Source organism: Diceros bicornis, chromosome 22 (assembly GCF_020826845.1).
Source record: "Diceros bicornis minor isolate mBicDic1 chromosome 22, mDicBic1.mat.cur, whole genome shotgun sequence".
NCBI classification, from domain to species: domain Eukaryota; kingdom Metazoa; phylum Chordata; class Mammalia; order Perissodactyla; family Rhinocerotidae; genus Diceros; species Diceros bicornis.
In genome coordinates, this window is record NC_080761.1 from 10,455,675 (window position 1) to 10,470,053 (window position 14,379).

General features: G+C 40.9%; 1 long non-coding RNA gene across 12 annotated transcripts in view; it reads left to right on the forward strand.

The window, feature by feature from the left end:
- The first annotated feature begins 6,655 nt into the window (after positions 1–6,655).
- LOC131419955 (uncharacterized) overlaps positions 6,656–14,379 on the forward strand; it is a 70,085-nt gene continuing 62,361 nt past the window's right edge. For 7 of the 12 annotated variants that reach the window (XR_009223394.1, XR_009223396.1, XR_009223400.1 and 4 more), the window contains exons 1-2: positions 7,612–7,934; positions 8,189–8,352. This is a non-coding gene — a long non-coding RNA (uncharacterized LOC131419955). Of the gene's footprint in view, positions 6,708–6,930; positions 7,090–7,611; positions 7,935–8,188; positions 8,353–14,379 lie in introns of those variants that run through there. The other 5 variants (XR_009223395.1, XR_009223398.1, XR_009223402.1 and 2 more) reach the window with 5 other exon arrangements.

A 14,379-nucleotide genomic window follows, 5' to 3' on the forward strand; every position in this document is an offset into this window, starting at 1 on the left:
ACAGATTGAGGGGTTAGCCCTGAGTGCATGCACTGTGGTGGAGGTCAGCCACAGGGATTTAGACCGTGCAGCTGCAGAGGCCTGGGATGGCTGCCAGCATGGGTCCCAGGCTCCAGTGTGATTGGGATTGGGGATCAGTGAGGGACTCAGGTGGCCAGCATCAGTTAATGGGAAAATGTACCTATAAGGTGATAACCAATGAAATCTACAGGAGGTTTGCAGTGGTTATGCTGGCCATTGGTTTCTTCAGTGGTGAAAGCTGCTGGAGTCATCTACAAAGCAGGTTATGGAACTGTGGTTGCTCCCTCTGTGTGGCTGATATTGGTAAACTCTGCTCTTCTTCCTTGTTCCTAGCCATCTCTATACTTCTCAGCTTTGCCAGTCTCTGGGTGGGGTGAAAACTAAGTAGGTGCTTCGTGTGTACCCTGAAAGGCTGGGAAGCTGGTCACTCACTTCACTCTCCCTTTCCCTGAAAGGAGAATTTTTCTGGCTGAGGAATTCCCTCTTAGTGCTGAGCAATGTCTGATTGGAGGATGTGGTGATGCTGGCCAAATGAAGCTGATCTTCTTTCCCTCTTTGTGTGGCTATTCTCCAGTTTTTGGTTACGCTGTGTTGCTGAAGTTTCTTAGGTGGACTCTAGAGCTCTCCCAGAGCTCTTTTTGTTTGTGGATAGTAGTCTAACTGTTGATTTTTGTGGGGGAAGGGAGGCTGAGGTCTCCTACTCTGCCATCTTGGTGACATCACTTACTTATATATTGTTAAGGATTTTTTCATCTGCGTTCATTAGGGATACTGGTCTTTTCTTTGCATGTGATATCTTTACTTGCTATTGCTATCAAGATAAAATCTGGCCTAACAGAATGATGTGAGATATGTTCTCTCTTTCTATATTTTCTGAAATAGATGATGAGGGATGGGATTATTTCTTCCTTTAATACACAATGGAATTCACCATTTGAGTCATCTGAATCTGGGCCTTTCCTGAAAAGCATTTAATTACTAATTTAATTTTCTTATTTACTATAGATCTATTGAGATTTTCTATTTACTTTGAGTTAGTGGTGGAAATTTGGATCTAAGAATTTGTCTATATCTTACAAATTGTCTAATTTGTGCCATAAAGTCATTCATAATATTCTCTTATAATCCCTTAGTTTCTGTATGGATGGCCCTTTTTTCTTTCTGATTTTGGTAAATTGTACTCTCTCTCTCTTCTAGATGCTAGCTAGAAGACTGTCAATTTTGTTGATCTTTTAAAGGTCAAGTTTCTGATTTTATTGATTTTTATGTTTTGTATTTCATTGACATGTGTTCTAACCTTTATTATTTCCTTTCGTTTGTTTTCAGTTTGGTTTCTTCTTCTTTTTTAGTTTCTTAGGGTGAAAACTTACGTTACTGATTTGAGACTTTTCTTCTCTTCCACTATAGGTGTTTAAATTTCTTTCTTTCTATAAATTTCTTTCTAAACACTGCTTTAGGCACATCTCATAAATTTTGATATACTATTTTTTAAATTTTCATTCACTTCAAACTACTTTCTAATTTTACTCCCAACTTATTCTTTGACTCATGTGTTATTTGGATGTGTGTCATTTAATTTCCAAATATTTGTACATATCCCAGATATATTCTGTTCTTGATATTTCACATTCCCTTGTGGTTGGAGAACATATTTGACATTATTTAATTCTTTTTAAATTTATTGATATTTATTTTATGGCTTAGGACATGGTCTATCCTGGAGAATGTTCCATGTGCTATTGAAAAGAATGTGTATTTTGTAGTCATTGACTAGATGTTCTATATATATCACTTACGTTGAGTTAGTTGATAGTGTTGTTCAAGTCTTCTATTACCTTGCTGACTTTCTTTCTGTTTTTCTATCAGTTATGGACAATATGGAACTGAAATTTCCAACTATTATTGTTGAATCGCTATTTTTCCTTTCATTTCTGTCAGATTCTTGTTTCACGTATTTTGAAGCTCTGTTATTATGTTTGTATGTATTTATAATTTTTATGTCTTTCTGATGTGTTGATATTTTATCATTTGGATATGGCTCTCTTTGCCTCTAGTAATATTTCTTACTTTAAAATGTACACTGTCCAGTGTTAAAACAATCCCTCCAGCAGTCTTCTGGTTACTATTTGCGTGATATATCTTTTCCATCCTTCTAGTTTCAACCTATATGTGTCTTGGAACCTAAGGTGTGTCTTTTGTAGATTGCATATAGTTGGATCTTGTTTTATTATCGATTTTGCCAATCTCTGTCTTCTATCTGGGCTGTTTAAATCATTCACATTTAGTGCAGTTATTGATAGGATCAGAGTTACATTTGCCATTTTATTATTTGTTTTCTATGACTCCAGTCTTCTTTGTTCCTCTTTTCTTCCTTTACTAACTTCTTTTGTGTTAAATAAATCTTTTAGCATATCATTTTAATTCCTCTATTGATTATTTTTTATATTTTTGAGCTATTTTCCTAGTGTGTGCTCTAGAAATTCCAATATGCCTCTTAACTTATTACAGTTAAGTAACTTAGTACAGTTATTTAACTTACTTCAAATTAACATTAACTTAATTTCCATGAAATATAGACTGTTTTCTCGAATATAACTCTATTCCTTCTCCCTCCTTTGCTATTATTTTCATACATATTACATCTATATGCCTTATAAAGCTAACAATACAGTGTTATAATTATTTCTTTATACAATTTTACATCTTTTAAAGAATTTAACAGAAGAAATCAGAAAATATATTTATAGATTCTTTTATTTTAATCCAGATATTTATTACTCTGTAACTCTTCATTTCTTCCAGTTGATTTGAGCTACTGTCTGGTATCATTTTCTTCCACCTCAAAATATTTCCTTTAGTATTTCTCATAAATCAGTTCTGATATCAAGCAATTCTTCCAGTCTTTTTAAATTTAGGAATGTCCTTTTTTTTACCTTTATACTTTGTGGATAGTTTTGCTGAATAAAAGTTTTCATTACCAGTTTTGTCTTTCCATATTTTGAATGTGTCATTCCACTGTCTTCTATGGTCCATTTTCTCTGATGAGAAGTTAAGATATTATTTATATTGATGCTCTCCCGTACACATTACGCTGTTTTTCTCTTGCTTCTTTGAAGATTTTCTCTTTGTGTGTGGCTTTCAACAGTTTGACTATGATGTGTCTAGGTATAAATTTCTTTATATTTATCCTACTTAGGGTTCATTAAATTTCTTGGACATGTAAATTAATATTTTTTCATCAAATTTGGGAATTTTGGGGCCATTATTTCTTTAAAAAATTACAGTAACTATTGGATTGACAATTTGAGGAGGTATATTAGATGAAAATTTGGAAATTTTATCGGGAAAATCTGGGAACTTGGAAATTGGAACAATTACATGTCTTTGGATTCAGATATAGCCTGAACTCATTTGTCACAATGAGTTCCACTTGATCTCATAAGTTGTTTCTTTCTGTGTGAGTCTGTTCCTGCATTGCTGGTACTCAACTACAGGATGAATCTCAAAACCATTATCCTGAATGAGAAGTCACACACAAAAGAGAATAAACTGTATGATTCCTTTTGCATGAAACTCTAGAAAAGACAAAACTAATCTATAGCGACAGAAATGGAGAGGAACAGTTCCCAGATGGAGGTGTCCGAACAGTTTAAAAAGCAATCCAATATATTTGGGCTCTCAATAGATGGAGATTACCTCAAGTACTCATTCAGATAAGATCTGAATACAGGAATATCTTCAAGAGGGATATTATGTTCCTGCATCTTCTAAAAATGATCACTAACCATATGAGGACAGATGCTAGGTAAGTACACCTTTTCCCCCAATCCCTGCTAGGACGGACTCAGTGTGAGTTCAAGATCAAGGTGAAGAAATTGTATTCCTTCACTTAGGTGGGTTTACCAAGCATCCAGGAAGCCCAAAGTTATTATCAGAGGAGAAGGATATGGTCAAACATCACTACTGGTTGGTCAAAACAGATCTTCTCTGTTCTGTACAACTTGCCTGGCAAATTAGGCCTTTGAGGCTTACTAGGCAGTTCAAGTTCATTGTACCTGACACACTCTCTGCAATTCTAAGGCCTTTAAGCTTTACTAAAAGTCATGGCTTGTGAGGAGCTGAGGAAAAGAAGTGAAGATTAACTGACTTCTGACAGTGGCTCTCTCACTTTTCTCTCCAAATCCTAAGGGGTGACCCTAATATAACTCACCCCTGAAAGGGGATGCACACTCTCCTTAGTGCCTGCCTGTACAACCTCCCTTACTGACTCCAGGCCCATAATGGGAATAAAAAACCAGCTATTCTCGGAGGAAAATTGCAAGGTCTAACCCAGAAATAAAAACACAAAACACAAAAGGAACTCAAGATCTTGCTCAATAGTACAAACAGAAATAGGTAGCATATATGAGGATGGGTCCTTAGCAAACTAGACCAGGAAGGATGAATTACCAGGTTTGGATAGGGCCAAATTTATCAATGCGAGTATACTCCCTGTGGACTCAGGAGCAGCCCATGCTGCATTTTGTACCAATGAAATATATATTTCTTTAATAGGATCCTGACAAATATTTCTTAAAACTCTCCATATTTCTGACATGCAGCCATCTTTTGTGGTGACCTGAAGAGATCTTTGGTGGTGGCTCTTTGATCATGAAGTCTATTGAAATGAAATAGATGGGCACCCTACTAAGATACTTCTTAAGATATATATCTATATATACATATGAAATTCTGGGTCTCATAGGCAGAAAACTAACACAAGTCATCAAAACAGGGATTCAGATCCTCTTTCCCAGTCCTTGATATATCCTACTTTATAGACAGGAGGCTTCAATGACAGGGAGGCTGTGTCCCTTTGACAAAATTCCTCATAACTTAGTCACAAGTATATACAATTAATCATTCCCCAGAAGTCCCCAAGGGAGATCTGAGGCCACATAGCAGTTGAATCTCCTTCAAACTGTATGGTGGCATCATTGCAAGTTATGGCTGCTGCAATTACAGTCTCAGTTAGGGGTGGTTCTGAAATGTGTGGTGAAAAGTAATCTTCCCAGGGGGCCAGAGTTTAAGGAGGTATATTTAGTTGTTGACTTTGTGAAGAAGAGACATGTCCTGAGTTTAGATTTATCCTGAGTCATGTCCAATAGTTCAATGAGTTGACTAGTAGTAGGGGGTTAGACAAGAATAAGAATGGAAAATTGGTGACAAAAAGGTCTGGAGGAGATGCCTGTGCATAATTCTAGGAATAGTTACCGAATAGGGTTTACAAATGCTTAAGAGAAGCTAGGATATTAGAGGGAGAACAAGTGAGGTTTGCGTCTTTATTCCTTTGGCTCTCTGTGCTGAGCCATGTAATGGCCATTACAAGGTTTCTCTTCCTAAGGCCACAGCTCTCATAAGAGTGGCCTTTTCTGCCAGGTTCTAGTAATATTATCTACCCTCATTCTAGGCCTGGTGTGATAATGACTCCTTACCATCGCTAGTTTCAAGATGCTTTACCTATCCTACCCATGTTTTTAGAGCCTTGTTTATTAGACTTTCCTCGTGTCCCACTGTTTCTTGACAATTGACACCTGTTTCTTGAGGGGACCTTGACTAATAGGTCCACACAACAACCCTGATCATCAACTCCATGGGGTTAGGGAATTTAATCTCTTTTATTTGATGTTGCTATCCCAGCATCTAGAATAATTTCTATTGCACAGCAGATTTTCAATAAATGTTTGTTAAACGAACATATGAACAAATGAACATTTTCTCTCCATTAGTGAGCTTTATATTAAAATCTATTATGATTGATTTAACATAGTTTGACAGCAATTTTCTGCTTTTATTCATAATTCGTTAAAGAATGGCAAAGAATTACAAATGCCAGCAAAAAGCAAGCAAAAGTCGTGCACGGAAATCCAAGATAATTAACATAAAAATTTGTTGCAACAATAAGAGAATTCTGCAAGAAAGAATGTTCCTGTATCAAAACCAACAGCTTTCCTATAAGCATCTACACCCGGATTCCCTGTCTCCACCTCCCCAGGAAAACCTCCACACTAGACTCCAGGGGTGGGAGAAGGGGCTCAGGGGTTGGTGGGTCCGGTGGCTGTAAAGGGGTGGAGGTCCCAGATTGAAAAATTAAAATTATAATTTTATAATTATAAAATTATAATTTCAGCTATATAATTTCAGTCCTACATGCCGCAGTCGTCATGCCTTTTTGTTCCAAAATTAATTTGCCTACATAACTCAAAATTCTTTCACACTTCATCTAAATAATTTTAATATTTTCAATATCCCATCCATATACAAGTTTCCCCAATTCGTCTGCAAATGACTTACGAAAAACATGCTATTTCAATCTTGAGCCAATAGAGGACCACTCTTTGCATTTGGCGGCAGAGTTCAGGTTTAACCCTTAACCTCTTCAGGCTCGGAGAGAACTTGCGCAGGAGACTTTTAACACCATCATTCTCCAGCTCTCTGACACGCGGAGACGCTAAAAGAGCGACCTCAAACGCGGAGGCTGAGGCCTACGGGAAACGTAGTCTCGAATCCTACCGGTTCACCGCGCGGCACTGTGGGAAGGGGAGTCTAGGCTCCTTCTGCGCATGTGCAGCCGTAGCCCCGCCTCCTCATTCGTCTTCCCTGGACTCGGAGGAAGCCTTTAGGGTACCTGAGAGTCTCCTCAGAAAGTAAGGGGTGCGGTCGCGGGGTGACACTCCTGGGGACCGCTGCGGGGCAGGAGCCTATGCCTCGCGATGGGAGCGGGAAGTCTCTGGGACCCCGTCGCCCCCAGCCCCGCTGTGTGCGCCCGGGCGGGCCCTCGGCGGGGGGCAGGCCGGTGGGGGACCCGGCCCCTCGGGCTCCCGGGGCGCAGGTGCCGCTGAGCCCGTCAGGAGCAGGCGCCCCGGGCGGCCCGGGGTCTGCGGGGACCGTGTGCCTGGCCCCGCTGCAGCCCGACCCGAGAAAAGCACAAGTCGGCGGCGGGGGGCGGGGAGGTGGGAGTGCGTTTATAACGCGGACGGTGACCCCGGGTCTGCGGTGGAGCCCGAGCTCTGGAGCCTGAAAGGCCCGGTAAGTCCCAGCTCTGTCACCTGTAAGCAGGGGCGACAGAGGGAACCTGGGTCAGGGTTCTCATCTGAAAATATTAATAATGACTGTCTCACGGCGTCGTTTTGGAACTTAGGTCTGTCATGCGTTGTAAAGTATTTAGACAAGTGGCAGGTAGTAAGCCCTGAGTAAGTGACAACTGCTGTCATAGTTAGAAGACGCTTTGTCTTTTTTCGCTGGAGGCTTACCGTACCCTCACAACCACCTGAACAGAAACCGAGGCTCAGCGGGGTGGAACGATGTGCTCAAGTCAGGAGCTAGCAGTGAGGGAGTTTGGATTCAGGGGCAGGTGTTCTTACTTCAGTCTCGGGCTTCGTCTAATATCACGCCTGCCTAAGACTGGCATCGCAGCCGTCACAGCACTTAGGAAAGTGGCCTGTCCCCGCATCCCCAGGGGTGTAAGGGAAAGTGAAGGCAGATGGAACCCTACAATGTGCCACTATTCTGGGATTTCTAGTGTCTCTTCAGGTACAAAGGTCAGACAGAGGTTCCTGGCCCCTTCTGCGTTGACAGGCGGCCTTTTAAGTCTGATATTATAATGAATTTCAAGAATCAAGTGTTTGCCCCTAAAATGAATTTGTTTCTCGGAGCCACACCCCAGTTGCCTTGAAATGAAGTAACCTTTGTGAGGTAGGAAGCAGGGGCCTCTGTCAAGCAGTCTTACCTGGAAGAGAGCACCTCTCTGACCTTAGATCCTTGTCTAGAGCTTCAGAGCAGAGACAGAAGAGCCCAGGAAGGAGCAGATCTGATCCGCTTGCCCGGAATGAGCCAGACTTAATGATGATGCCACCTTCAGGAGCCACCACACTGTGAGTGGGGAGTTTGAGCCGTCCTTGAGAAGAGCAGGGAGAGCTGGGGTGCCCCAGGGGCAGGCTGCTCAGGGAAGGCTGCTTTGTTGAAGAGCTTGTGAGGGCGAGGTCCGGGGGTAAGGGATCACCAGGCAGAGGGAGGAAGTTCTGTCTCCAGTCCCCTTAAAGGCACCCCGCTCGTTACAGATGCTGCGTTGCTGTCACAGGTGTCCATCACCACGTGTGACATTAATACCATTATCCTGATCTCACAGGATCCCAGGATGATGATACTTGAAGGATTTTCCAAAGTCGTTTACTTCCAACTCTCGAAACCTTTCAGACCCAATGTCTTTAAAGGTTCAGTGACTTGTTCAGGGAAACCCAGTTTGTTTGTGACAGAGTCAGAAGGAAAACAGTACAGTTCACTTTCTCACAGGTAAGTCAGCAAAAGCATCTCATCAAAAGGGCCTTTTGGGAAGTACCTCACAGCTGAAACAAACAATTAAAAGTTCTTGCCTTCCAGCATCCTGTGTCTCTCTCTCTTTTTTTTTTTTTTTGTGAGGAAGATCAGCCCTGAGCTAACATCCGTGCTAATCCTCCTCTTTTTGCTGAGGAAGACCGGCTCTGAGCTAACATCTATTGCCAATCCTCCTCCTTTTTTTTCCCCAAAGTCCCAGGAGATAGTTGTATGTCATAGTTGCACATCCTTCTAGTTGCTGTATGTGGGATGCGGCCTCAGCATGGCCAGAGAAGCAGTGCGTCAGTGCGCGCCCGGGATCCAAACCCGGGCCGCCGGTAGCGGAGCGCGCGCACTTAACCGCTAAGCCACGGGGCCGGCCCATCCTATCTCTTTTACTAGGCTTACCGTGGATTGTCTATACCAGGGGGTAAATAATCCTATGAGAAAAATAGATAAATGATGCATAGTGAGTGTTTTTCTTCTAAGTTAATTTTAATGAAAGAATGCTGTCTTATCCTTTGGTGTACTTATTTCAACTAATCTGTTGTTTTTATTTCTTTGTGTTAGTCAGAAGGACAGGTGTTATTGTTAAATCAATCAAGGAAACTTCATGTTCACTCAGTAAAAAACTGCAGATGATCATTTCAGTCACACAAAGACAGTGGTGCTGCCTGCCCGTGATCCTTCTCATGCCTTTTTAAGGCCCAGAGGGTCCTATGTCTTTGGGGTAGATGATCCTTAACTGGGGTGCTGAGATTTGGCGAGGTGGAATCTCAGGACCTCCATCTTCTTTCTGTCCCCTCAGCTGAGCCACAGTTCTCTACACTCTCCCAGGACCCACAGAAAATGAACATCCCTCAGGGGAGCTCTTTCTTTATTTCCCACTTTGTGTTGTAATAGATTTAAGGTTTGGAAGGATCCATGCATGAGATGGAAAAGGAGAAATAGAAATAGATTAAGTCAATTTTGAGGGAAAATATACCCTGTTTTACTGTTAACTATGGTGTTTGCTGTCAGCGTTGGGTAGGTAACCTTGTCAGGGTAAGTAGGTGTTATGAGAGGTTAGGGGATTCGATCGGAGACGTAAAAGACACTCTCCACTCCAAACAAATGAACTGAAGGTATATTTTATTATGTAGAGGATAGTAAAGGTGATAGTCTGCAAACAGATCCGCATAGGTCAAATATTAAGAGGGAAAAAACATCAGCTCGACTGGAAAGGGAAAACATCCACATCGGCTGAAGAGAAATGACACAAATCAACCGGAAAGAGAAACACCAGGTTGACTGAAAAGAGAACACATCAGATCAATTACTTCATATCAAATCAATTACTTCACATCAAATCAATTATTCACAATATTCACGCCCCACTGCCGGGAGAGTCCTGTCAATCGATGAGGCTGGGCAAGGATCACACTTCCTGGGCAACGCGTCGCTTCCATAGGTGGAACTCTCACTAGGTCTCAGTTTCCAGCAGTTTTTATGCCATCAATAATTTTCGGAGTAAGCAATTACAGAGTTTGCAGAGGAAGCATTTAGTGTTTCCATGTACAAATGGTTATCAGTGGCGTATGTGCATTGAGCCCCCTGGCTAACGTCCCAGCCCAGTAATTGTGTACGTGCATTGTTCTCTCTGGTTATCGTCCTACCCCGGCACAGATGGTCAGTCCATCCCCTGCTACGCGACTCCAAGAGCCTTGAAATGTTACAATTTGCAACTCTCTCCGTGGGAGAAAGGCCAGTTCCTGGGAAAAGGCCAGTTCCCACCACACAGAAAGCAGCTTTATATTTCTTTGTGTGCTGGTGGCTATAGGTCAGTGGAGTGGCCAAACATGGCTGTACTCATGTTAAGACAGTAGAGTCTCTCCAGTTTGCTAAGATTTCATATTAGTCCTGAATGTGCAATGTATTATATTCCTTTTTGTGCATCTATTGAAATAAAGCTGTAGCTTACTTCCTTTAATCTGTAAATACTGTAAAATGATATAATGGATTTTCTAATGTGAACTTGAATTCTTGTATAGACCCTAGTTGCTAAGTGTGATAAGTTGTTTCTTACATATTTTCCTAGGGCTTTTTGCTAATACTATATTTAGTATTTTTATTTCTGTATCCACAGCTGGATTAGACTATACTTTCTTGTTTCTCTGTCCAATTATGGTATCAAGGTCATAGTCTTATTAAAAAATGGTCCTGCTCCTTTTCTTTTCTAATAGTTTAGATAAGAAAATTGTGTTAGGTGAAGCTTTGTGAAACTCACCTGTAAATTTGGGCCTTATGAAGACTTTTTTGCTTGAAGATTTTGATTACTGAATTAATTTGTTAGTCATAAGCCTATATTGGATTTGTATTTTTTTCTTGGTATGACTTGGGTCATTACATTTTCATAGAAAACTGTTCATTTTTATTTATATTTTTCAATGTATTTTCATGAATTGATTGATAGTATTCCCTTAGGATTTCAGTCTTTTATCTGTTATATCAATAATTTCCTGTTTTGATCAGCTTTTAAATTTTATTTTAGTATAAAGCCTGCTAATCAGAAAAGGACAGAATATGTTCTGGTTGGCCCAATCTGAAACCAGCAGTTTAGGGTCAGAGGGTCTTCATATTTTGTGCTGGCAGCGGACTCTAGATATTGGGAGTAGAGGAACATGTCCTTGCCATGCTTGTGCTCCCCAGCTTTGCACAGCCACCTGTCAGCACCGTTTGCTGACAGGACTGTCCTTTCTCCCTTGAATTATCTTGGCACCTCTGTGAGAAATCAACCAGCAGTGTATGTATGGGTCTGTTTTGGACTCTGTTTACTTCTGATGATCTGTGTTAATCCTTTTGCTGATACCACACTGTCCTGATGAGTGTCTGTTTACAGTAAGTCTTGAAATCAGGTAATGCAAATCTTGCAACTTGCTTCTTTTTAAAAATTGTTTTGGGTATTCTAGGTCCTTTACTTTATAGAAAGTTTTGAAAATCAGCTTGCCCAGCACCGAAGAGCCTGCTGAGATTTTGGTTTCAATTGCCTAGAACCTATAGAATTTATAGTGTAGATCAATTTGGGGAGAATTTACATCTTGATCATAATGAGTCTTCCAGTTCATGAACACAGTATCTCTCTCTTTTTGGTTAGATAATATGGAGGGTTTGGGTTTTTATCTTTCTGAGTCAAAAGGATAGTTTTGAGTTAGAATTTAAAAGAATAACTCTGTCTACTGTTTGAGGATAGACTCTAGTGGGGCAGTGGTGGAAGCAGTACAATATGGGAGCCCATTTCTGTAATCCTAGCAAGAAATGATGATCATAAGGGTGTTCGTTACTTTGAAGTGGTCAGGTTGTGGGTGTAATTGAAGGTAGAGCCAACAGTCTGAGAGCGCGTGTTTCCTTTCCACTACCTTGCAAATAGAGTGTGCATCAAGCTTTGGATTTTTACCAGTGTGGCTTAAAAATGATCTCAGTTTAATTCACTGTATTTCTTTGTTGTTGAACTCTTTATTCCTTACTCATTCTCCTATTGATGTGCTGATTTTAATGACTGTATCCGGTATACCCTTATAGCCCTTTTTCTGTGATGTAAGTTGCACCATTTTCCTACGGGTTTTTGTATTTTTGTCTTACTCGTGACTTTTGTTTTCGCCATAAAGGCATTTTATTGTTGTCAAATTTAGCAGTTTTTTCTTTTTTGATTCCTGGATTTTCAATCATAGTTGTGCATTTCCCACTGTAACGTTGTACAATCGTTGTTCTGTGTAGTCTTCTAGAATGTGATTTTATTACTTGCATTTAGATCTTGAATGCTTTTTAATTTTATCTTGCTCCGTGGTGTGAGAGAGAGAGATATAACTATCTTTTCCCAGGTAACCTCTAGCTTTCCCTGTGACATTAGTGTCTAGCCTTTCCTTACTCATTTGAATGATGTTGTTACTGCACCAGGTCCGTTTTTGCCCACAGACCAGAAAGCCAAACACCGAGATGATGAGATTGCAGAGAGAGAGTGTGTTTATTAATCATGAGGCAGCCAAGTAAGGAAACGGGAGAATGAATCTCAAATCCGCTTCCCTGAAAATAGGGACTCAGGGATATTTATGGGGTAAGGGGCAAGGTGGTCTGAAATGACTGGGTGAGGAGAGATGAGGTAATTAATGATCTGCTCAAGCGTAGTCAGCCTTCATGCCTCTTTGTAGGACACATGTTCACAGAATGACTGCATTATCATGACCTGAGGGTGGAGTTTTAACCTCTTGACGTCAAAATGTTGCTTATCGGACATACATCTGCGTGGGCCCGGTTGCTGGGTTGGTGGTCTCAACCAGCCTGAAGTGGACAAGGGGTTCCAACTCCTGAAGAAAATAGCTCGAACACCCATTACCATGGTGACCCAGCCTCCAGGGATAAGTTGTCTATGGGAACCTAGTGGGAGTCAGCATATTGCCTAAACAGCACAGTTAACAATGGCTAAGTTTACCATACAGATTTAAGTCCTCGCTGCCCTCTGTTCTCATACGTTTCTAGATAAGGCCATCCTCTCCTTCTTCCTGGTACAGAGAAGAAGATACCTTTACAAATGGAGATTTCCTTTCCAAACGTAAATGTCTCTAAAAAAGGGTAACCAGAACTAAGAATGGGCTTAGCAGGGACCCTCCCGGATACCCAGAGATGTCTATGATGATGGCCTGTTCTAGGGGCCGGCCTCCCATTCCAAACCCTTTTGGTCAGTTGGTGGAGGTGGGGGTCAAAGTGTCTTTCAGGCAGAGACATATTTTGAGGTGGCCAATTCCTATCCCCCATAGTTACTAGCTGCTTAATCATCAATGGCTAACTGTTTGCAGGTTTCAGTGTCACCCATAGTCAAATAGGAAGTTTACTCTGTTCATCGTTCTTCCCACTACACACTTTGTTTCAGGTCTTGTTCACTTGAAGCTTGGATGTCTTTCTGGGCTCTCATCAGTGCCCTGCTCTTTCTGCCCACTTCTCTTTTTGCAATAGATTGTGGGCCACATTGTCCTGTCTTTCTTATTTAATAGGATCTTACCCTCTGTCTTCCAGAATTTGTTCAAATTTTCTGGCCTTCTGCTGGGACGTTTCTCTATATTCTGTTTTCGTCATACTTTTATATTAGGTTTTGTATTTTACCTGAGTTTTTTTTTTGGAGGCAGGAACTGTAGATATGTGTGCTCAGTGTGTTCTTTTGAACTAGAGGAATCATTAATGCTTCTAATTCTCTCTTCTCTTAATTTCCAGTACTCTAATCTTTTTGCTTTCTTTTTCCACCATTTAGAAATTTTTTCTTGGCCTTCATATCATATTCTTTTTCTACCTGCCGCTTAAATTTTGCTATTCACTTGAATTCTGTACTTACTCCTTTTCTCTCCTCAGTTTCTATGTCCTTTCTGAACCAGCCATTTTTCTCTGATGACTTCAGTTATCATCTTAATGAATAATGTCTCCTAAATTCTAATTTTCATCTTAGACCTCTGTCTCTGTTCCAAAATCATGCAACAACAGTGAAACAAATAATTCCTTCTGTAGGTTCCACAGGCATTTTGGGTGGGTGCAAATGAAAAACATCTGCCTCACTGTGACCCAACCTCTGACTCTTATTTGTTGTTCCAGCCTCTGTGTATGGCCTCAGCATCCACCTCGTTGCTTGTGCAGCATCTCTGTGTATAGCTGCACAAGAAAAGAATGACCAGATTTTGTTTCCTATAAGGATTAGTTTCCCATTCTTTATCTTTGTTGTTTTGCCTTAATATAGTAATTCCTTAAATTAGGTCTTCTGTTTTGCTGCTTAAGGTATTGTCCACTAATCATATAGAGCAATGGTTCCTAACTAGGGTCGATTTTGCTCCCCAGGAGACATTTGGCAGTGTTGGGAGATATTTTTGACTGTCACAACTGGGGATGCTACTGGCATCTAATCAGTAGAAGACAGGGATACTGATAAAGATCCTAAAATACACAGGACAGTCTTCCACAAAAATAGCATCATCTGGTCCACAGTGTCAG